The 24,720-nt window shown below is 39.7% G+C and overlaps 1 protein-coding gene across 1 annotated transcript in view; it reads left to right on the plus strand.

Annotated features, from left to right (window-relative positions):
• MID1 (midline 1) overlaps positions 1 to 24,720 on the plus strand; it is a 260,162-nt gene that overhangs the window by 66,495 nt on the left and 168,947 nt on the right. The window lies entirely within an intron of this gene.

The following is a 24,720-nucleotide window of genomic DNA, read 5'->3' on the forward strand; positions in this document are numbered from 1 at the left end:
ACACACACATATATATATATATATGTCTAGCATTAATAAACTGCTGCAATTCAGAATGAATTAATTAATGTATTTTCTTTTAAGAGTTTCTGCAGAGGAGCGGTGTGACTTAGCTGTCTTCGGAAATGAAATGAAATTTCATTTCTGGCTATCATTTATGTCAATGTCCCGTCCCCCCCCCCCCAATTGATGTGCATTCATAGGCATTGCACAAATAAAATAAATGAAACTTTTGTCTAGGGCAGTATATGAAAGTAATATTGGGATTACACGCAAAGCTGATGGATTGCTGACCACCAAATATAATAACTATGCTCAGTAATGTGTTTCTGATTTCAACCTCTTTATGTTTGTACAATGCCATTTATTACAATGGAATTTGTCTGCAGTAAAAAATCTGGAACCTGAGAACTAGAAGTTTCCTAACTGTAAATGTACTTCATGCATTTCTGGGTCGGTTTTTATTGTGCTCCAAAATGATTAATGTAAAATGTTTTATTTATGTAAGACATTTTTATACAATCCTTCCTCAATGATTCCATGGCAGTGCACAACAGTGCAAGTACCTTTCCAATGAAATTGACACCAAATACAATACAATAATCCAAACCCATATTAAACAATCCAATTTGTATTACTGGCTAAAGAGAAATGTTGATAAATCATGCTTTGTTAGACTAACTGGAAGCCAGTGTGGACATACTCACCTGGAATGGAGGATCTTCAACATCTTAAGGATCTTGGCTTCACAGGCTTCACAGGAAACATGAGCATGACCTCACAACATGCCATAATAACTCGTGGTTGTATTCAATGATGTATTTGCATTAGTGGAAAGCAGTTCTATTTGTGGAAGGTGATACCCTACTGAGGGTTGGGGAATCTCTAGAACAGGGGTAGGCAACCTAAGGCCCGGGGGCCAGATACGGCCCAATTGCCTTTTAAATTCGGCCCGTGGACAGTCCAGGAATCAGTATATAGAATCATGAGTAGAATCATGAGTAGAATCATCCAGGAATCATGAGCAGAATGTGTGCTTTTATTTAAAATGCATCTCTAGGTTATTTGTGGGACATAGGAATTTGTTCATCCCCCCCCCAAAAAAAAAATATAGTCCGGCCCCCCATGGCTGAAAAAGGTTGCTGACTCCTGCTCTAGAACATGGCACAGAAGGCTACAGTAGCTAGGGTGGAGTGGCAAAAATTAGGTGTGCTGCGCGGACAGTGTTAGGTATACCCCTTTGTCTCAGTACAACAATGGTAGAAAACCTGTGGTTCTCTAGATGTTATTGGACTACAACTCCAAGCATCCCTGTCCACAGGATTGTGTGTAGTTGCAGTGGAGTCTGCTGGTGGCTTTGGACTGGTGAACAAACTGAAGTGTAATTCAGACAAGACAAGCAGTGCATATATTTAACAGAATTTGTATACTTAATTGTAAAAACCTCTAATCAAATGTTGATTGAGGGCTGTGATGATTCTGAATGAGGTATTCAGCCTTTTTCTGCACTCCTCCTGAAGAAACAAGGATGGAAATGGGGTTTTCTTAACTTCCAAGACCTGGATGCTCAGTTATAATGGCAATGGCCGCAAGCTGATTTTTTTTTATGAATCATCTTCTACTCAAAATGTATCCTGTCCTGAAAGAAAACCCAGACTTTTAGTTTGATGCAATGGGCCTTGTGTGGAGCTGCCTCTGAAAATTGCCTGGAAGCTTCAGCTGAATTAGCACACAGCTGGGATGGTAATGATGGAAGCTGCCTATTCAGGCCATATAACACCAGCGCTTTCTCAGCTTCGCCAATTACTAGTTTTCTTCTAGGCTCAGGTCAGTGTGCTTGCTCTCACACTTTTAAAACCTGAAATAGTCCGGGACCAGAATATCCTAGCAATTGCATTCCTCCATAGGTACCTGTGTGGGACTTCAGTTACCTACAAGGGCACTGCTTTGGGTACCACTAGGTCTTATGGAATGCAAGTAAGTAGCCAGGAAAGAGCCTCTTCTGTTGTGGCATCCAGGAACCTTGCATAGCTTCTGTAGAAATATTTCTTGGCTCTTCTTGCTGTCTGATTTTAGGCGGGCAGAAAACAATCATTTTATTTAGACGGACGTTTTCAGGACTCTCATTATGTATCTGTTGCTATTTATTTTAACAGCCTTTGTCAAAACCGGTTGCTTTATTGTTATAGTTCATTTTAAAGATGTGCTTTATTGCGTGCGGTATCCTTTAGAATTTATTTTTTGTATATATTTTAATGAAGGTGGGATATTAATGAAATTATAGTAGGAATAATGCTTTACCATTTATGAGCCATATCTAGAAGTACCTTTGGTCATTCTGGTGCAATGTCTGACAAATGTTTAGCCACTAGGTGTCTTAAGTGTGCTAGAAATTAAGATGATTGAAAAAACGGTAATTATTTCAGTGGGTGTTTTCTTAATTCTTTTGAACTATAGTTATTTTCTCCAGTTTCTACATCTATATAGGAGAGAAACTTTGCACTCTTTTGTGAGTTGTTCAAAATGGCAAGATCTGATACACTTTCTCCTTTCTCATTTTTTGCAATAATGTGTGAAAGATTGAGTTTTTCCACCTCTGGAGTTTGGGCATCTCCCTTCATGCAATGTGTGCCTTCCTCTCTTGTAGCTTACACTGTACTGGTGAAACAATGAAGTGTGAATTACTTGTTGCTTCCTCTTTTGCAAGTTCCTGTGAGTCCCTTTAACTGTTAGCTCCAGTTCTCTGGGTTTAAGACAATAGAGTCATAAGAAAACACCTATATCTGACCAGGGGTATGAGAATGGCTGCTTACCTGGTCCAGAGGTGGGCAGAGGTTGTGGCCCAGTGCGGCAGCCCCTCACACCCCCAGGGGGAGAAAATGACTTTGCCATGGCAGCTGGCCATTGGGGGACCTCACTGACTGGTTGCCCTCCTGAAGCTTGAATGTGCCCTATCAGGGGCAAGCTGATGGGCGGAGCCTGGGTGGTAAAGTAATAGATTAAAAAAAAAAATTGTATACTGCTTATAAGCCAAAATATGTGCATCTAAGGCATGCAATAGGGACGCGGGTGGTGCTGTGGGTTAAACCACAGAGCCTAGGACTTGCTGATCATAAGGTCGACGGTTCGAATCCCCGTGACGGGGTGAGCTCCGTTGCTCGGTCCCTGCTCCTGCCAACCTAGCAGTTCGAAAGCATGTCAAAGTGCAAGTAGATAAATAGGTACTGCTCTGGTGGGAAGGTAAATGACATTTCCGTGCGCTGCTCTGGTTCGCCAGAAGCGGCTTAGTCATGCTGGCCACATGACCCAGAAGCTGTACGCCGGCTCCCTCAGCCAGTAAAGCGAGAGGAGCGCCGCAACCCCAGAGTCGGTCACGACTGGACCTTTACCTTTACTTAAGCCATGCAATATCCATACAATATTGATAAATGAAGATGATAATTGTGATTTTAATGAGAAATAATGCAGGCCCATACAGAGAGCCATATTTTATGTTGTGCTTTAGGGAGACCGGATACTGTAATGTACCTTAATACCAGCATTTTCCTGACCACTTTGCCTAAAGCGGTAGCTGTAGCAAAAAAAACAATATAACAGCCTGATCTGTCTCAGAAGGAATTAAGGTCACAAGATTATTATTATTATTATATTCATTCTGAGGAAGGCAACTAGCCATAATACAGAGTATTATGGGAATGCAGTTTCTTAAACTGTGCTAACCCTATAGCTTTCCTCCATAAGCCTTGAGGTAATATATATTTTTAAATAAGATTCATCTAAGTACTAAAACATTAATATTTTTGAATAGTTCTGATAGAAAGGCAGCTTTCAACTTGCAATATAATCTGTGGAGCAGAATTAAAATCTAGTTTTATAAATTGATTTCTGATCACCAGGCATTTGGTTCTCTGATTTCCGACTTAATCTTTGTGAAATATGAAATGCAGCGCTATTGTTGGAAAAAGAAAATGAAGCATTCTGGTGCCATGTCCCAACAGACCTCCTGAGTTCATGTAGGCACTTGAGGCACCGTCTTTATAGTTGTCTAAACATGAGGCAAGGCTGAAGGGAGAGAAAATCTCTTTGATATGACAGACTGAGCTTTAACATATGACTGGTTGGGATTTTTGTTTATGTGCCAGGCTGTGAACCTCTATTCTTTGTAGCTATTGCTCTTTATGGGAAAGCTGCAGTGCTGCAGTTAGTTAATTTTATACTCTGAACAGAATGAGTATTGCAGGGGGCACTTTTTAGATGGAAATACAGTCGTACCTTGGATCCCGAACGCCCTGGAACTCGGATGTTTTGGCTCTCAAATGCCACAAACCCAGAAGTTATTGTTCTGGTTTGCAAACGTTCTTTTGGAACCCGAACGTCCAACGGGTCTTCTGCGGCTTCTGATTGGCAGCAGGAGCTTCCTGCAGCCAATCAGAAGCCGCAATTTGGTTTTTTCAAATGTTTTGGAAGTTGAACAGACTTCCGGAACGGATTCTGTTTGACTTCCAAGGTACGACTGTGCTTAAAATCATAGAATCTTAGAGTTGGAAAAGACACCAAGGGTCTAGTCCAACCCCCTGCAATGCAGGGATCACTTCTGTCATTTCAAAATGTAGTAAGCCAGCCCTGGAGACCTCCTGCTCATTCTGCAAAGTAGGGATCTACGCTTCCAGTTCATAATCCTGCCCAGACAGCAACACTGGAGACTTGTTCTGTTCTCAGCATTGTTAGTACTAATTTTGCTCTTTTATGCACTTGTCACTTTACTATAATTCAGCAAGGCAATGCCTTTGTTCTTGTTTATTTTTGTGCCACACCCTTCCTCCATTGAGCTAAGGATGGTGTACTTGACTTTATTCTCACAACAATCCTGTAAAGTAGGTTATGCCCATACGTACGGCATAAACTAGAGTTAACTATAGATTTCAGTAGAATGTGCTTAACTCTTCTTTTGTAATCAATAGAACTTAAAAGCTCTTAATTCTGGCTAGGCAATCTTTTCTTGCTGCAGGGTGCAGGACAAGAAATCTCAGGAGGAAGGACTGTAGAACAAAGTTGTATTAAATCTAGAGTAGGGATGGGTGAATCTCATAAACCTCCTTTCTCTGTTTTCCATTTTGTCCAAACTTAAATTCAGTTCTCCACACCAGTTTGCGAATTCTTTTTTCAAAAGGTCCTCATGAAAATGCATTAGCATTTTAGTGCAGTTTTCTCCTATTGTACACACTTTTCTGTGAAATTTTGCCTAAAATACTGTACTCATTTTTGCAAATCAGTTTTCCCTGATACACCATAATATGTTTTATATGTTGTCTTCACTAATATATGTGTGTTTGTGCACACTTTATGCCAAATATATGCTTTCGTGTACACATTACTTGGTTGGAAAACTGCATTGCAAAATTTGGAGAAATGCAGGTTTCAAAGGATGAGTGTGTCACTTCTCAAACTGTTTTAGGAAGTGTGAATTAGGTCAATTCACTTTTAATGGTGAACTGAACCAAATTTCCTCCCCATTCCTAATCTAGGGTTGTATTCAACCTAAAAGCTGATATTTGTAGACAAACATATTGCTGCCCTACTTAATAGCATTTTTCAAACATTGGGGCATGATTTACAGTATGGTTGCAAGATATAGTGATCAGTACTCATATCTTCCCTATTTCCCACTTTATGCTTTTTTAAAGGTAGAGGTAGCAGCTTTGAAATTACTTCCTCGTTGTATAATATCATGGTTCGATTTTCTGTTAGGACACCATTTATGCACCAGATAATTGTAATTTTTTCACTTGATATTGAATAATGCCACATAGCAGTTTGAAATGTTCTGTCTCCTGCCAGAGTTATGCAGCTGTGCTTAAAACTCTGCTGGCCAACTCAGTATATAATATGTTTTGCTTCTGAAACGCTGCCATATTACCTCCATTAGCACAGTGGTTGGTTTGCAAACATCTGTTTGCTCTTATTTTGCCTATGCTTCTTCAGATCTGTTTCTACATGACGTAAATCAGTGGCATTTGACTGGGATGTGTGATTTGTTTGCTAAATAAAATGTTAAGAAATCGAGCGAAATAGCTACCCTGGAGCAATGACATGAATAGACACATACAGGGGGAGAGATGCTGATTGTGTGTGATGTCTTTCATGAGTTAAGATAGTCACGTGATTATCCATTTAGAAATAATTATTGGCCTCAGAAAACCCAGACCTAACCAGAGAAAGGATAAACAAAATCAAGGAAGTGGAATATTTATACATATATGTGTATGCATGCTTGGATGCAAAAGATTTTTGTTCATGGAATATCTTCTCACTGTCAGAAGCTGCACTGCATAGTCATTGCCAGCTCTGCAGGATGGCTGGAAGTAGACCCAGTTGTGTTGGACGTGATGTAGTGTTCCCAGACTAACTCCCAGCACACAGCAGACAGAATTTTGGGAGGAGCTTGCTGCAAACGTTGGCCAAGAGACAGAAGAAAGGATACACTGGTACCTTGGGTTACAGATGCTTCAGGTTACAGACTCCGCTAACCTGGAAGTAGTACCTCGGGTTAAGAACTTTGCTTCAGGATGAGAACAGAAATTGTGTGGTGGCGGCGCAGCAGCAGCAGCGGGAGGCCCCATTAGCTAAAGTGGTACCTCAGGTTAAGAACAGTTTTAGGTTAAGAACAGACCTCCGGAATGAATTAAGTTCTTAACCCGAAGTACAACTGTATTTTTGTGACCCAATGGACATCTGGTTAGGTAAAACATCTGGGATTCTATAGGGAGTTTTGATCCCTTAGTTACACATCTTTGCTGGGAGCAGTCTGTTAAGAGCTCGGATGGTTAAGAGATTCTAGGTGTCCAGGGGATGATACCAAAACTATGGGTGTGTATATGAGAAAGTATATAGGCCCAATCAAAGTTATCCCTCTATTCACTTTAATGGGCCTCAGTTTTGTTCATTTTTTAAAAAATTCCCCATGCATAAACTATGCACACTGCAAGGTTCTAAATGGACGCAACTTGTTTTATATATCAACATTCTTACTGTTCCACTAACTAATGAAGGATGATAAACATAATTGTGTGCAGTTTCCTCTTACATAACTGGCCACTTTTGCCGTTATGGAGGTCATTTATGTATGTTCAATTCTGCATGAAGTTCAATTTTTTTCTAGCTCTTTGCACACACACATACAATCTTAGCTGCTTGACCTTAATATAATATTAAATGTCTACATCATATCTATCTATCTAATTGCAAAGGCTAAAAGAAAATGAGTTGTGTAAGCTAGAGATCGCTTTAATTGAAATGGAAAGCAAAAATTATGTGCTAAGGGACATAACCATCATGAATGATAATAATGGGCATCAACATGTGTCCTGCATTTCCAATAAATAGAGTCATATCTGCTGATAATTTTCCTGAGATTGACTAGGGTGATTTGCCATCTGGTCATTATTTTCAGAAACTTTTCTTTTAAGTTTGAATACAAGAGAACGGTGTTATTACGTTTCAATATCTATTCCCATTATACATATATCAAAGGTTTGCCAGTATTTTAACCATATAGTTTTGCTTACTCTGCCTTGCCTTCTGTGTCTTGGAGGCCATATAGACTTTTATATTAACTTCAAAAACCAAAAAAAACCCCAACTTTTTTCCAGATTCTGTCAATTCCCTTGTTTAAAAGCAGAATTTTTCAATTAAGGGTCACATGCTTGGATCTTAAAATCAATTTCCTCACATTTCCTGCCCCCTTCTCCCACTGTGAAAACCCTTGAAACTGCCACCCCAAGACGCTGCAGGACATAGGGGGCTGCTGCTGAATAATGGGGCAGGGCGAGGGGCTGCTGGCCTAAAGAAAGAATGTCCCCAGAATTGATGTGGCTTATTTAGTCGCTCTCCACATCCCATCCCACATGGTTCAAGATAGCCCCTCCCAGTCTTGGAGGGACACAGGTAACTGGTGGTGGTGGAGAAACTTTCCTTCTGTAAGCTTCCTTAGGTTATCTTAGTTTTCATTTTCAACCCAAAGTAGCGTATCCTTCTGCATGCATGCTTAATCAAAACTCAGAAAATCGAGCTGTACTTAACAATATCTATATACTGATATTGATTAGCTTTCCATTTAAATTTTCCAAGTAGTGCTCACTGTTTTTACATTCCAGAAGCAAGTGAAGAGAGAGTGTTGACAGATCTGTTGCAGTGAATTTGGGGAATGGCAAGATGTGGGAGGTATCTTCATTGTATGAATTAAGAACAAGTGTTTGAATTGCCTTGATTTCAGCCCATAAATTATGGCATGATTCACATAGTAGTCACTCTAGTTTGATGGTTACGTAATCCCCTTTGGAAAAATCCAAGAATTTATTCTTGATCTGTGTTACCATCTGTCTATAGTTATTTTTACTTCTAGCTTTAAACTATAAAACAGGAGAGTATTAATTCAGATTCATGGATGGCTTGTTTTTTGCATCAAATAAAATAATACATTTAGAGCGATAATAGAAATGTTCAGAGGAAATAATATTAGCAATAATTGTGCATCTATTGAAAAATAATAATGATAAACATTAGTACATGGCATGCTGATCCTAAAATCCTGGCAAGGCTGAGATGGGCGTTTGTAAGTAGTTCTGTAACTCATCTCAACAGGAGAATTAAAACAGAATTTAGGAAGTCAGCTGCATAACTGTAGCACAAGGTCATCTTGGAGTAAGTAATGGGTCCAGGTCAAAACTGAGGAGTAAGCCTGAAGAAAACTGGAAATTGGAAGCCGTAGACAGACAAGGAAGTTGGAAGATTGGGAAGGAAGCAGGTGGCAAGAAGAGCCATGGGTGGGTGGGAAGGTTAACAAAAAGAGACTTTTCAACTTCCAGGATATGCTTTAGTCCAGGCAAAATGCCAGCTATAACCTGGAAGCACTTATAACCAGGCTAATCATTAAGAACCAAACAGCCACCAATGAGCCATGTTTGTGGCCTAGAAAGAATTCCCCCTTTTCTCTCTTGACTTTATGCTTCATTCACTCTTGATATAAAGTGTGTTTATACCAAACAGAGACTAGGAAGCACCTGATTCAAACCCTCATGCTGGTAATAAAATGAACTAGTCAAATATAATTTGGTTGAAAGGTATGAGTATGAAAATGCATCCATGAATAGTTTGTGCAATGCAAGACACAGCCATGCAAAAACACATATCCACTCTAAAATATAACTTTAAACAAGGAATGGGGAATGGAGAAGTATTGTCTGCTGACTATGTCTGGAATGTTCAAGATGATGGCTGCGTGACAATAAAACAATGAATAAAATTTGTTTTGGGGCTTAGGATACAGCACTGACTTGATACAATCAACAAATCTATACTTGACATGTCCCCTGTGGTCCTGCCACAGCACTGAGTCATTAATTACTGTGGTTTGTGTGGATCAATGTCCATTCTTTGCAGGGTATCCATTATATGTACTTGCTTTAGGGACCAATGTTGTGGTCCTGTATGATTCAGGATAAAAATTAGTCAGTGAACCAAGATCGGGGGGGGGGGGGACAAAAAAATAGGAGCACAGAACCATGAAAAAAGGAAATGGGATTGATTTGATTTTTTTTATACTTTCCATTACCTCACATTTGTGAGTCAGTACTTCTGAGGTCAGTCAGTAACTCTAGAAGTTGAGTTAGAGCAAACTTTGTGAATAGGTTTTCTCTTTCTTTGTTAAGACAGTTGCAAAGTTCCATTGTATGTGAACTCTCTTTTTGTCCTTCAGAAACAAACCCACACAAGATCAAATCTGAGAAGTTGATTTGTTACGTCAGGTGCTTTCAGACTTTTTGCCTTCATGGGACTTATCCCACATTGATTTGTCTGCCAATGAACTCTGGTCAGTTCATGTGGAAAGTTGGCCAGCTTGTCCTGAAAATGTACTGTGGGATATACTTGACACTTCCCCAAAGTTGCTGAATGGCGGTGAAGTGCAAACTATTTGCCAGGGAAACTGCAGTTACTGATTTTCTTTTTGGGTTACTCTTATAAGTTTATCTGGACTTCTCAGAGCACAGCCATCCCCAGAAGACCTCCTGTGCAATCTTCAGGGTGGGCTTGACCTTCCAGGGAGGCTTTTCAGGGGGCTGAAGTGAGGAGAAGGGGGTGGGAAACTTTCCTTCTGCAAACATCCCTAACATAACCTATCTTAGGATCCAAGCCTATGTATTTGGTAGTGGGCATCTTTGAACACAGTAATGCATGTGGCTGACACTGACACGGCAATCCTGTAAAAGGGTTCGTGTAAGCACACGTTTGGGGGGCTGGCAATTCCATGTATTTGTAATGTAAACAAACTTTTTCACTTGGCATGAAATGAGCATCAATCGTACACGTCCTAGTCATTTTTCTTTTCTGGCCGGGAAGAGAATTGCCACAAGGACCTCTTCCTGTTGCACCCAGCTATGTCAGGTGCACTAAGCAGGTAAGCCTGCCGCTGAAGAGTAGACATATGCCTAGGAATGCCAGGATTGTTAAAGTAACTAGTGGGACAGGAAGGAGATGAACTAGGTGGCTCAAATATTAAGCTGATAAGAACAGATTAATTAACATAGGTGTTTTCACCTTCAGACTATGAGCTCTGTTGGTTAGAGTATGGTGCTGATAACGCCAAGGTTGCAGTTTCAGTCCCCATATGGGACAGCTGCATATTCCTGTATTGCAGGGGGCTGGACTAGATGATCCTCTGGATCCCTTCCAACTCTGTAATTCTATGATTCTATCATTTTAGCCATCTAAATGTCTGAGGAAGATCCTGGTTGACTGCAAGGGCATACAACAGAACTCTCTGGCTCTGCTAATAAGCACAAAAGTCAACATTCTATTGACAGGTTTTTTTGCTAAAATATCTTGGTACTGCTCTGTTACTGCTTTTCATTCATAGTGCTATTGCTACAGAGTGATAACCAATGTGCGCCACATTTTCCACATCTGAAGTTTGAATAATATGGTACGTCAGATATTGCTATGTTGTAACTGCTGGCAAATACCCACTTTTTAATGCCAAGCAGCTCTTTAGATCTCTGTTGACTTGGTTGATGTAGGTTCTTTCACGACTTTCTACAATATCAAGCTCATTCCTATAAAAAATGAAAGTTTAATTAAAGCTCTGCATCTAAAATTATTTTGTAAAGATTAAATCAGACCGTAATTCGTAAATGACAGTAATTACATAGAGCTGCAGTTCCATATGTCTGTTCAAAGCCATCTTTTATCAAGTTGCCTAGAGACTTTTTTTTAGTACTTGGGCAAGCTAAAGAGCCAAGTAAATTTGGAAGAAGACATTTTACCAAGTATGATTTAGTAATATTCCTATATCAGAACCATATCTATAACTCATAATGTTTATATTTAAGACAGATATAAAATAAAGCGGGTTAATTCAAAACAGCACCACAAAAATCTTGCCCATCAACCATGGGTGGCAGATAAAGCTATATTTCAGTTGATCACAATCCTGTTAGTTTTTGTAAATATCTTGGCTGTAGTATTTGTTTCTGTGAAATAGCAAATTAAATGCCATGTGTTTGTACTGTTCTTAGATTTTTGTAAGCTCCCTTGAAGCTCCCTTGGGCCTGAAAGTGCAAGGCGTTGGGTATTGTAACAAAGTAAAATGAATAATGTAAGCCCTTTCCCTCATAACTGGAAATTATGTACGTACAGTGAATAGATGCAGTTGCAGTGAGAGTGTATCCGGTGTCAGCCTACACACATGTATGACTTGATGCCTCCTGCTTTTCTCTGCACCCTAGATTGCAAATATAGAGCCTAGGGGGCAACATGCACAGATTCTGTACAAAACAGAACCAATGAATGCATAAGGGTTAGGGGACCAGGAACAGTTGGTTTGATCCTGCTTCTTTGTACATAATTTTCAAACGCATAAAGTGATCATGATAAATGAAGTTCTTCTGGGACAGTGAAGAAAAGACAGAAAGATATGAGCCTCTCTCTGCCCTGAGCAATCAGAGGGGAAGAGCATGAATGAGAAAGCAGAGGTATCAATTTGTATTTTAAGTTTCAAAGCCACGTTATTGAACCAAAGCTATGAGCAGATACAATATGAATATAGGTTAAATGGCGGAAATATATGAAGTTGTATTATTCATCAGGGTCCTGAACGCACATGCAAATTTGATGTAATGGAAGAGTGAACGAAAGTTCATCATTAAACAATCTGCCTTTGACGTTTGGCCAGGATTCAAAGAGTACCCCAGTGACAGGCTGTCTCTCTCTCTCTCTCTTTGTATGTGTGCAATCACAGTTTCTACTATGGAATTGTGATGTCATTCTGTTTAAGGATGCCAGAAGTAGTGGGGAAAGGGCCTGGAATACTTTAGGGATGATATGTATGGGAGTTTTCCTCCCCTATATACAAACTTTCTGAATTTTCACTCTAAATGTTTTGATAGCATTAAAAGCTTGTGTCCCTCCTGTTACTCATCACAGTTTGCTAAGCAGCATGTTCATGCCAGGTTTGCAATGGAATATGGTAAAGTTATATCATTTTAGGCTGTACATTTTTGGAAGCTTTCCAGGAGATCAGTTTTCTTGCATGGGTTGAATACTTTTTCGGGGCAATCAGAACTTGGGCTAGTTTCAAAGGTTGAGATAACTGATAAATGATAACAAAAAGTTAGCTTAATTAGGTGTTTCATGAAAAAGCTTTTCCCACCCATTTCATTTAGATGAAAATGTTTTGGGGTGGAACAAAACCACCTAACACATTGCATGTAACAGGTAATTGATGCAATTTGATACACACTTACCTGGGAGTAAGCTACTTTTAAAAATGGACTTCCTTCTGAGTAGACATCTATGATTGCAATAAAAAAGAATGGAATCTTTCTACACACATCCCAAACACTTGTATTAAACTCTTTCAGATGTCCCAGAAAGTACTACAAAAGTGTGAGTGTGCTAGTACACAGATTGCATTCATTTCCATGGACTCTTTGCATACATTTCTAGCATGCTATGCTTTTTAGAGTTTTAATGAGGATGTCTCTGCCATAGGCATAGGCCCATTCAGAGGAAGGAAGGAAAGACCCACCCACTGACAACCACTAGGAATTTCTACTGTGCAAGTTGCACCAAAACAAATCCAAACAGATTGCAAGGGCACAGAAGGCAGAGGTCCAGCATGGCCTTCACATTACCAGCCAGCCCTGTGGTTTGGATAGTCATTTATGCATTGCCCAAAAGGAGGAAATGCATCACCAGAAAAAGTGGATGTAGAATTTACATAGGTAAAGGTAAAGGTACCCCTGACCATTAGGTCCAGTTGTGGCCGACTCTGGGGTTGTGATGCTCATCTCGCTTTATTGGCCGAGGGAGCCAGCATACAGCTTCCGGGTCATGTGGCCAGCATGGCTAAGCCGCTTCTGGCGAACCAGAGTGGTGCACGGAAACACTGTTTACCTTTCCTATTTATCTATTTGCACTTTGATGTGCTTTCGAACTGCTAGGTTGGCAGGAGCAGGGACTGAGCAACGGGAGCTCATCCCGTCGCGGGGATTCGAACCACGACCTTCTGATCAGCAAGTCCTAGGCTCTGTGGTTTAACCCACAGTGCCACCCGTGTCCCTAGAATTTACATACACAAATTTAAATCTGTAGACAATGATGATGATTCAATTTATTACCTGCGCATCACCAGCAGGCCCCAAGGCGAGACGGGTGACAAAAATGTAAAACAACAACAAAAACAATTAAAGCAGGATACAGTCCTGTATACAGTATTCCAGTATACAGGAATAGGGTGGGCCTTGAAAACAAATGCAAATTTGGAATGAATTATTCTAATTTAAGTAGGAATATGGTTCATCTTACCATAGCAGGGAAGACTGGTGGTCAGCATTGAGTGCTGCCCATTGCAACTGGTAGGGCAGAAGGCAGGAAGACCAGCTGTAGTGGAAGGCAACGTCAGTGACAAGCAGACCCGCTCCTTGACTGGGTGGGGACTGGCTGAGAACGGACTTAGGTTGGTTAGCCAGTATCTTGTTTATGGATACAAGTGGGTCAGCCCCCACTGCTGGTGCGAACTGTTGATGGGCCATTACAAGACACTTGCTCTTTCTTATTCTCCTTTTTTTTAATCTTTAAACTGTACTTGGCCCAGAGAGCCCTTCAAATAGAAGGCTGTCCTCTGTAACATGACACACATTGGCCACCCTACCTGCAGTAATAAAATAGGGCCTTTATATTATGTTACTGGAAGTTGCCCTCCTGGGTCAGTGGGATTCATGGGTCTTTCAGCCCTTCTGGATTGAAGTGGAGCTATGTTCTTATGTCTAAATGTAGAAACACAGGCTGCAGTGAGCTGCATGTTTTGTGTGTGAGAGGGACTGTGTGAAATGTTGATTAATCAGGAAATAGAAGTTGTCAGCTCTTAGTTCTCTAATGGCATGAATGTTTGTCCTAAGCCTCAGCTGAAAGTGTTCTCTCTTCGTGTTATTGTTTTCATTTGGTTCCCTAGAGAAATAGTAAGATCCTGTTCATAAACTGGCTGGATGTTTAGTGAAGGGTAGGAAATAATTTAACCCATTTTTACTGGTTTCTCCTGTGTGTTTGGTGTACACTTGAAGGTCACTGTGTTTGTGGGTAATGAAAGATTAATTGTGTTGTGAAATATTAAAGAACTTTGCAAGAGAGCTTATTTCCAGTTTCTTTCCTGGATAAGAGTCCAGGAGTAGGCTAGAGAACTTCATGGTAGATGGAACTATGGATGGAGAAGAAACTCAATTCACACTTTCTGAAACAATATGTAAACCAAAATATAGTCTAGTCTTCCTGAGGTTGGCTGAATATGTCAATTATGGTTTTTCTCAGTTTCTCCTTTTTCCCAATCTTAAATACAGCTCTCTGCATTTTCACATCAGTTTGCGACTCATGAAAATTGAGCAATGCAAGAATCAAAACACAGCCATCCTTCAAAAATTTCACTTCTTCAAATGTTGCAATGCACTTCTCCAACCAAGTATTGTGGGCAGCCGGGTCATACTTTGGTGATGGTAAATACTTTAATTCCTGAATCCAGGTCACAGGCTCACCCTATTCATACACAAAGATGCCCTAAAAACAGGTAAGCAAAAGACAATGGAGAGGCTTTCTCATTTTCTTCCTCCTTGCAGAGAAACATTTGAGGTCAATTTGGGAGAGTCAAAATGGTTTCAGGATTGCTCTCCTGTACTATTTCAGACACGTGGTTTATATACTTATGTATGTGTTTGCCTTGTAAATTTATGAACATTTAATTTAGATATTTGAGACCTTAAATTCTTATACCAATGGGAAGGTTTGGTGCTCAGTTTACCTGTAGCAAGTTTCTCCACCATCCCTGGTGGTGGCACCCATCTGTTTAACACCTTCTCTGTGTGTGAAGGTGTTAAAATATTTTCTTCAGTATTCATTCACTTTTCTGTTTAGTAGGTCATTTGTGCAATGCCGTTTGCAGAGCCATTCAAAAAGAACATCCAAACAGAGGCATTGATGGTATTCATTAATGGAGATCGATTCCTTCCATTATCATAATAGAGCAAACTCTTATCATGTAAACATAGAAGCTGGTGGTGCTGGTGCTGGAAAAGGCCCTGTGATTTTACTGAGTGCAGAGCTGAGAGTCAGTTGAGGTATTTCAGGGAAACATTTCTGAAGCAGATCTAATATGAATATAAATATAATTTTCTGAATGGCATCCATACAAAAATGTATTTGCAGCTAGTACATGTGCAATTGCAGCATGGCTAAAAAATGTTCAAAGGGGCTTACTCCTAGGTAAGTCTACATAGGATGTGTTGTAGTGAGGTTATAATGGAGGGAGAAAGTATTGGGTAATTCCACCTTGAGCTGTTTGGAGGGTGGCAGAATATAAAGAAGAGAACAATTTTTACAGCTTCAGCTGTGCCTGAAAAATCAGTTGGAGCTGAATATATTCCTTGGAAATCCTCCTTTTATGCAACTAAATTCTTATTTTTCTCTGTGGGATTTGTCTTATCAGCCTCAGCCTCTCACTTAACGCTTTCCCCTTGAACTTTGAAAAATGATAGTGGAATGCAATTTGTTCAGAGATGAACGTGGGGCTATTTTCCCAACAATTTGCTATTTACACAGACTATCCTAATCAAACGCCAGCACCAGTTAACATGCTAGGAAATATTGGTGGCTTATTCTTAAAGCCAAGTTGGGAGAGACTGCCATCTGTTGTCAGCTATTAACAGATAATGTCACTTCAGTAAATCCCCGTCATAATGTAATTGGTTCCTGATGATGCAGAAGTGCTGAAACACGTATGGAAAAATAAATGTCAAAAGTGAAGCCTGTTCGTTTCTTGGAGCAGGAAATGCTGATCTTGTGATCATCTTCCAAAGGACATTTTCTTTTAAAGGCAGCCCAAGCCTTTGAAGGTAGAAAAAAATTCTGTCTTTACAATGGTGAAGCAGGATTTTCAATGACTTTATTGTTCCTTAAAATATATATATATATTGTGAAATGCTCCGGAAACGCCAATGTTCAAAAGGTGTGTAAGCTCAATAAAAAAAGTCCACAGAATATCTCTTCCACCAGGTATGTTAATTCTCAAAGGAACTTTATTTTGGAATGTCTGAGTCCAGAATTCATACTTAGAGACAGTTTGGTATTTCTTCTTGAAATGAAACATGGTATATAAATTATTTTTATCATCGTCATTTATCCCATATCTGGCGCAAACAAAATATACCTGAGATGCAGCCGTTAGCTGATAATTTTGAAGACCAAATGCAGACCACAGTACATTCTGAATTTTTATGTTCCTCTGGCAGAGAAATAACTCCTTCATTCTTTTTAGATTAATCTGTCAGTGGTATAGAAAAGGTGAACTGTAAGATATAAAAGCTTAGTAATATTCACTCTTCTTATGCACACTGCAAGTTGAAAAAGAATGTCTACCTATTTTCCTTTGGCTTTAAAGGACGATTTCAGGGCGTTGAGCGCCATCTCCACCCCCTGACAATCCACAGGGAAACTATAAAAGGCTTAAGGAATGCAAAACACAAATTCTATCTATAACAAGAGAGAGAAATGAAGTGAGCTTCATAAAACCCATACACAGCTAATTAACTCTGCAATGCACACAAATGATTACAGATGTTCCAAAAATGTAACCTTTCCCTAGTCTGTATTTGAGAATCAGACTGTCGGGATTTTAGGTTTCCTCTCCGAGAATTGTCCAGAATGAAAAAGAATATGAAAAAAAACTTGCGGTCACAAATATATATGTTATATATAAGTTCACATTATTAATCAACCATCTGAGCCTAGCTGAAGCTGCAAGAATAAAATAATTATACCTCAGGGATGTTAAGAACCATGCAGGATTTTTTTTGTGTTAAATACTGTCATTTCTTCCGTTTTTCCCATGAAGCCTGTCTAGCAATAATTTAATTCTAGAGCACTATAATTTAATATTGTGTTATCGTTTGCCAAACAGACTTTAAATAAGGGTCTGAAAGAACTAAAGCCAACCTTTATTTCCCCAACTGCCAGCTCTGGGTTCTTGGGGGGACTTTGAGCAAATGTCCCTAAGTGACAGGAGGTTCGTTTCAGTTGCTTTTCTGTTTTCTGCACCTTTCCATCTGGGAAACTACCCACTGAGTGGAATTTTCTTTGTATGCAAGTTTTCAGACTTCTTAAACATCTCCTGGTTACAACCAAGGCGGTTAAACTGCTGCAAGAGGGCCCATTTCCTTACCAATGTTGTTCCTGTTTATGCATCCATTGGGGCTTCCTGTCCACATTGGCCAGCAATCCTTGTGAACACAAGGCAGGACTGCTTGTGTTCTAGATTTTTTCACCGCATGGTACAGAGGTGTGAGCTTGTCGAAACAGCAGTTCAGACTAACGGCAATCTGTTTCTTCTGCCCAATTTTAAAGGGCACACTGTGGGATTCAGGGCCTATAAGCTTAAAAATGTTCTCCCTAGCCATTTGGGCTTAGGGGATAGGTGCCCTTTATTTAAAAAGCATGCTTGAAAGTCACACCCCCTGCTTACTGTTTTACTCTTTAACAGCCTAACACGTTGCATCTGCCAAGAAACGTGAAGGATGTTAAATGTTGCATAGTAGTATTAAAAAGTGCAAGCGCATGATGGCAAAAACAGGAGTTTAACATTGCTGATGTAAATTTCAGGGAGGCACAGTTATTTTATTATCCTGATTCACCCACTCACTTACCTCAAAAAAACCTGGAAGGGGCCAGACCACGATTGAGGTAGGTCTATCTGTGTTGCTGAATACAGGTATTCCTAAGAGTTAGATCTCCAGGCAGTTCCTCAGAGGACAAAGCAACATACATGGATCCCTCCAACTCTGGCAAGCAATGCATTTATGTCATAATTTCTTCCTGGTGAGATGTTCTCTAAGGAACTACAGTAAAGCTTTCAAGAACCACTGTTGTTCCTGCGGCTGTGAGTACTGGTGTTTCTACAGTCATACCTCGGGTTAAATATGCTTCAGGTTGAGCATTTTCAGGTTACGCTCCACGGCAACCCGGAAGTAATGGAACACGTTACTTCCAGCTTTCGCTGCTCGCGCATGCACAGACGCTCAAAATGATGTCATGCACATGTGCAGACGCGGCGAATCGTGACCCACAGACGTGGGTTGCGTTCGCTTCAGGATGTGAATAGGGCTCTGGAACGGATCCTGTTCGCATCCAGAGGTACCACTGTACAATTTAACAGTTCTTGTGTGGGGACATTAACTACTAAACATTGACATATAGGTATTGCTTGCTATAGGTCCCATAATAACAGTATAACATCTTGGATCTAACAGGATCCAAGCCACTCGAGAGTCTTCCATAATTCCCGGCATTGAATTGCAGGAAGTACCAGGAGTGAAGGTAACACAGTAGGAAATGGGTCTCAGACATTTCAGTGGCTTGCAAAGATGCACCCTGCATTGTATTATGGGTTTTGGGATTTTTTATTTTTATTTTAACTGAGATTCATTCACTTAATGACCATATTCAAGTTTCAACTTTTTAGGTCCTGAACAAATCTAACAATCTAATGTTCATGGCATAGATCACTGAACCCTTCATTATACATTATACTGTTGCACATAAAGTGATATTAGCATTGGTTGATTTACTCTACATTTTTTCCCCAAGTGTGAATCAGACTGCAGGATTTTGATTGGAATATCTTTAATGATGTTTTCATATGTGGATTCTTTTTCTTCCTTTTTTATATAAAAAATAGGCTTTTGTATTTTGATGAGTGAAGCGCAATTTAATGGTAGATTTGAGGTTTTCTTTCTATGATGAAAAACATTTTAAACAGATTTGGAGACCATTAAGCTATAATAGAATTGGTGCCTCAAGGTAGAAGAATTATTATAAGAATGCAGAATTAATTCATTTTAAAACTGAAATTCTTTTTGGAACATGCTAATTGTGATCTAATCCCTGGCATAATGTCTATTAATTTTATTAGGAATTAGCACACATGCATGAAGGAGTAAATGTCACAATATTTTCTTTCTTCCAAAAGCTCATAGGGAGCATTTGGCATGAGAACATAGTCCACATTTATGATAGCTAGAATAATATGAGTGACCACAATTGCTGCAAAGGAGCATTATACTTTATTACTTCAATAATCCTACTGAAAAATGAAGTTGTTTATTGTACTCCATTGAACAATTAATATGGGTCAGTTGAAATTTAAAAAAACTTGGCATCGACATCTGAGCTCTGTGGAGTTAAACAGCATTTTACTATCGTGGAGAATCTGAATCTGACCTCTACGGTTTCTGTAGTTGGTTGGTTAGATTTGCCATATTTATTAGTTTTAACTTCATTGTGTGGATTGGCAGCACTTCTGTTAATTTAATAATTTACTCCATATGATAATCTGGATTGCTATGATTATTCAGTTGCTCCAACATGCCATGTTTAAATTAAGGAAGGAGTAGGTTAAGAATGTAGCTTATATTCACAGTTTCAGCTTGTTTACTCATGTTCTCGGAGTATTTTAAATGGAATTAACTGGTGGCTGTTTTTCTTTATTTATTATGGTTATAACTTGCTTTTTTCAGCCATGATTGGCTTCTAAAGCAGCTTCCAATGAAAACAACTGAAAAATAGGTACCATATATTACATGGAGGAATTTATGGTTGGTTTTTTCCTGATCCCTGCAGTGGAGAACTTATAACAGGGTGCTCGTTAGGACTGGTATTAAGTCCTATAAACAGTGCATACCAATAAGGCAGGTGCTGCTTTGCCTATTACATAGGAAACACCTCCAATCAATAAGTGATGCTCTTCAGTAGAACACTGAAGCTTAGCTAAAGCCACAAGCTCATTACTGCTCACTCTGTCTCCCGCACATGCCCGTTGTTGATGTCTGAAGCTGAGGACACATGGCATTAGCCACAATTCCATAGGTGTCCTGTAGCTTCTTGAGAAATACTCCTGTTTGATGTGGTTTCCCTCAAACTACCTTCCATGCGACTTGAAAATGGAAGCTGTGGTTAAGTGGGGGGGGGGTACATTTCAGAATGCCTTTACATATTGCAGAGATGAAAGTCTCAGTGAATTGGGAGTTGGAGAAACAAATCAGGCATTGGGCATTGGGCGAAGACACCCCCACCAGGTCTGCCTGGGAATGTAAAAACGTCACTTGAAGCACAGCAGGGGGGAAGTTCCTGAAACAGTTAGATCTTCGCTGGAAGCCTGGGCTGTAGGTTAACTTGTGGATACTTCTGCTTTGTTCCTCCCCAGAAAGTATTGCACTGTTTTATCCTTTTCCCCCTCCAAAAGTGAGTGTGGGAGCTGTGATTTGTACTTCTCTTGACGTTCTATTTGCTGTTTTCAAAGAAGAGATAGCATTCTACTATGTTTACATGTTTTCTTATATTGTACCATGGGGGAGGGGGAAACTGACGTGGTGTTTGTCCGGGATCCCCACTAGTAAATATAGACTGTGTCCATTGAGCTCAGTATCCTGTTCTCACAAAAGCCAACCAGGTGGTCTTAAAGGAATATTTTGTAAGCAAGACCTTGAAATGTGTCCTAAACTGTGTCCTAAATACTGTAAGTGTATCATTTCTTTTTGATAGTTTACTGATCAGGTGGATTGATGCATAAGAAACAAGTTTATAAATAAGATGTGGAGCAGGCCATTAATGCAGCAAAGTTTCCACATCTTTAAGTAAGTTTCATTTTGCTCAGGAATGAGGAGTGAGTGGGAATTTGCTCCTAATCAGAAAGCTTAGGTCAGGGTGGGAGGGAGATGTAATTCCTGGCTGCTGTCTGAGTTATGAGCTTTCTGCAGTACTTTTTTCTATGCCTTCCTGCAATCTTTTGTATATTCCATTATATCAGGTCTTTGACCATTTTCTGTGATTTATGCCCCAGGCTGCATAAAACTTCTTTTGCTTTGCCAAGCCTTCCAAAAACGTTTTTCATAAGGGTGTGTGTGTGTGTGTGTGTGTGTGTATTGAATTTTAGCCAGCTTTTTTTTTTAAGTCAAGCATTCTGTTTGATGCCTCCAAGTTTGAGGCCTAACTTTCAAATTAGCTGAGCACTTTTGAACTGTTGGAAAAACATCTCTCAAATGTATCTTTTTAATGACGATTACAGTATTTGCCAAACCTTTGCAGTACATTCTGCAGGTATCCTCCCTTTTGAGGTGCCTCTTGAAGACACTTTTCATGCCAACAGACCTATGCAGTTATTTAAAGTTCTTGAGTATGCTGTCATTTTAATGATTATTGTTTTATGGAAGGCTGGGCTGTGTCTGTGTGAAATTTATGGATATATTCATTATCACTGTTACTTAATGCAAGTGTATACCAAATGGTGTTTAAATGTTTCCCACTTATTGCACATTTCTAGAATGGTTCAAATTTGTTGAATTCGCTTTTTTATTCCTTCTACTATGTAATGGCATGGCACCATGTAATGAATGTGCACAAAAAATAAGTGCAATATAATATTTATTGCAAAGGGGAAGTAGAACTTAGGCTTGGACCTGTGAGAGCAGTCCTAAATTGACCTTAAAGACACATCTCCTCATGAAATATGACTTGAGACCTGATAACTTTTGCTCAGAGCAAGAGAACTGAAAAAAAGTGTTTTAAAGTAATGAGGTAGTGTTTGTTTGTTTTGTTTTTTAAAATGCAAATGCATTCTTAAGGGAAATAATTTTCAAACCAAAAAGTGTGTGCCGTTCATTTGCATTCACACAGCTTTATCCCCACCCCTCACTTCCACGCTATGATATTTGTAGACCAGGGACAAAATAGGGGTTGATTTTGAGGATATAGCTGTGCAGCACAACAGTTTTTCAGAACTGATTGATCTATTTGTCAAAATCAAAGCATGACATAGATTCAGGAGTTCTCAGTTTTTATTTCTAAGGTACTTTGCTAAACGTTTGGTTTTTCACCGCTCATTTTATGGATGCAAATTCATTCGCTGTTGTAGAAGTGTATCCAATATTTTATTTTGAATCGCAAAACAGCATTCGTTATTCCAGGTTTCACCAACGTGCAACTTCTTCCTTGGGTATTATTATCTCCCAGCATGTTTTATCTGGAGTGGGTTTCTTAGCAACTAGCTTTCTTCTGCCTTTTCTGTGGCTCAGGGGACACTCCTAATCTCTGGGAAAGTAAATCCCATTGCCATCCTCCATTACATTTTCAAGGTGTAGAAAATTACAATGTGGTTTTATTTTGGAGCATCAGAGACAACCTACTTGTATTTAAAAGTGTTTATTTTTCGCTCAAACGTATTATATGACCTAATAAGTTTTGATATTTTAGGTTCAGAATTTGTTTATGCATAGTGTATGACATGATTGGTTTTACTGAAGCTTAACTATATTTTATTGTTGTTTATTCTTTTTGAAAGCTTTTCCAGGAAGGAAGGACAAAATATAAATAAAACATATATATATATATATATATATATATATTGCTTTTTTAAAAGTGCAGATTTTTTTAAAAACCACAGCAGCAGCATATTGAATATAAGCAAATGCTGTAAAGAATCTACATTCATATTATTATGTTTTATGTGTTGTTCAAGATACTAATGTTCCAGACTGGGACTGCTGAACGCAGAGAGAGTCTTTAAAAAACAATTTCCCTATACCTACTGAAATTCATCCCCTATGTGCTATTTAAAGCAATTAGCAGCTGGGGGGGGGGCTTTTAAGTGGGACAGGAAGAAAGGGTTAAATCCCCTCCTCTGTTCCATGGTGAAAGGCATTTTGTAGATTTAAGTACATATTAGTAACTCACCTTTATTGTGGTTTACAAATAAATGAGCCAAAACAATCAGAGTTTGGGTATACATATATCTTTGGTAAAAAGAATGCCTTAATAGTAACTATGCCGGTTAGCTGAAATAGTGTCGCTCTAATTGAGTCCAAGCTGCTTTCTAATATCTAGATTGTATTTGTTAAAAGAAACAAGCATGCACTAAATAGATTTACACAAACGAATTTGTTCCAAAGCCCAGCCATGACTACAGTCTAGCAGCTCCATTGTCATTGATTTTAGTGAGATGTCACTGTGTGTAACAATACATGGACCTCAGCTATTGTTTACTCACAGAAAAGATATTTCCGTTTCTGTCTGCATCTACTTCGGTTAAGCTTTAGACTGTTAGGTGACCTTCAGTTTACCTTGTCTAGCACAGTCCCAAAGGACCACCTGCATTGATGTGCCCTTCAGGCTTATTATCTATATCACAAGTAACAGGCATCTTCCTCCCTGCCACCCCAGAATTTATGCCATTGTTAACATCATTATTACAAGTTTCATGAGCTCTCTAAGGCAACCAGTGTTAGCTTTTGCATATGACTGGTATGTTTCCGGCATCCATTGTGCAGTTCAGTGCGGCTTATTCCCTGTTGAATGCATGTAAGTCTGGAGCTGCAATAAATAATAATACTGGCTTTGAGTTTTTTCTGGCTAAGAGGGGAAAGAGGCATCATATGGGGAGCCATCATCTTCCCGGCAGTATATTACAGATGTGGCTTCAGACTTGGAGGCCATCCTCGCAACATAGGAGTCATTGACTGAAGAATCAGGCAATACTTTAAGAAAGCAGACAGGGAAAGTGGGGCTAATATGTTCAGACAAGCCAGCATGCCATTGAAACAACAGCTGTCCATGGGTGGTTTCCAGCCAGCCCCTGCCACAGCAGGTTTAACCCAAGAAATTTTGCTGCCTAAAGCAAAGTACAAAATGGTGCCCTCCCATTCCATATTTGGAATCCAACTGCATTGGCAGCTGACTCTTGGCTCAATGTTGGCAATGGGACCTTAAGGCATAAGGCTTACTCAGGAGGGGAATGGCATACACTGTTGTCTTCCAACACCCCGTTGCTGCTCTGTGTCTCCCAGCATCTGCTGCTTGAGGCAGCTGCCTCACTCAGCCTAATAGTAGGGCCACAGTGGTCTGTCTTGGATTCTGACATACCGTGATTTGCCTTGCCTGTAATCCTGAATATCAGATGTGACTCTGCTGTGCTCTGGGGGAGTCATGACCTGTTGAGTTCCACAAACTTAAGACTGACACTGATGCCTGCCACGCCCTGGACTGGTGCTAAGTAAGAAGGCATGCAAGAGGAAGCTTGAGCCCAGGGGTGGGCAATACCCTATTTCCCCCATTGGGGCAGCCTTCCCAGGATAGACC

Source organism: Podarcis tiliguerta (genome assembly GCF_965153285.1).
Source record: "Podarcis tiliguerta genome assembly, chromosome: 4".
Lineage (NCBI taxonomy): Eukaryota > Metazoa > Chordata > Lepidosauria > Squamata > Lacertidae > Podarcis > Podarcis tiliguerta.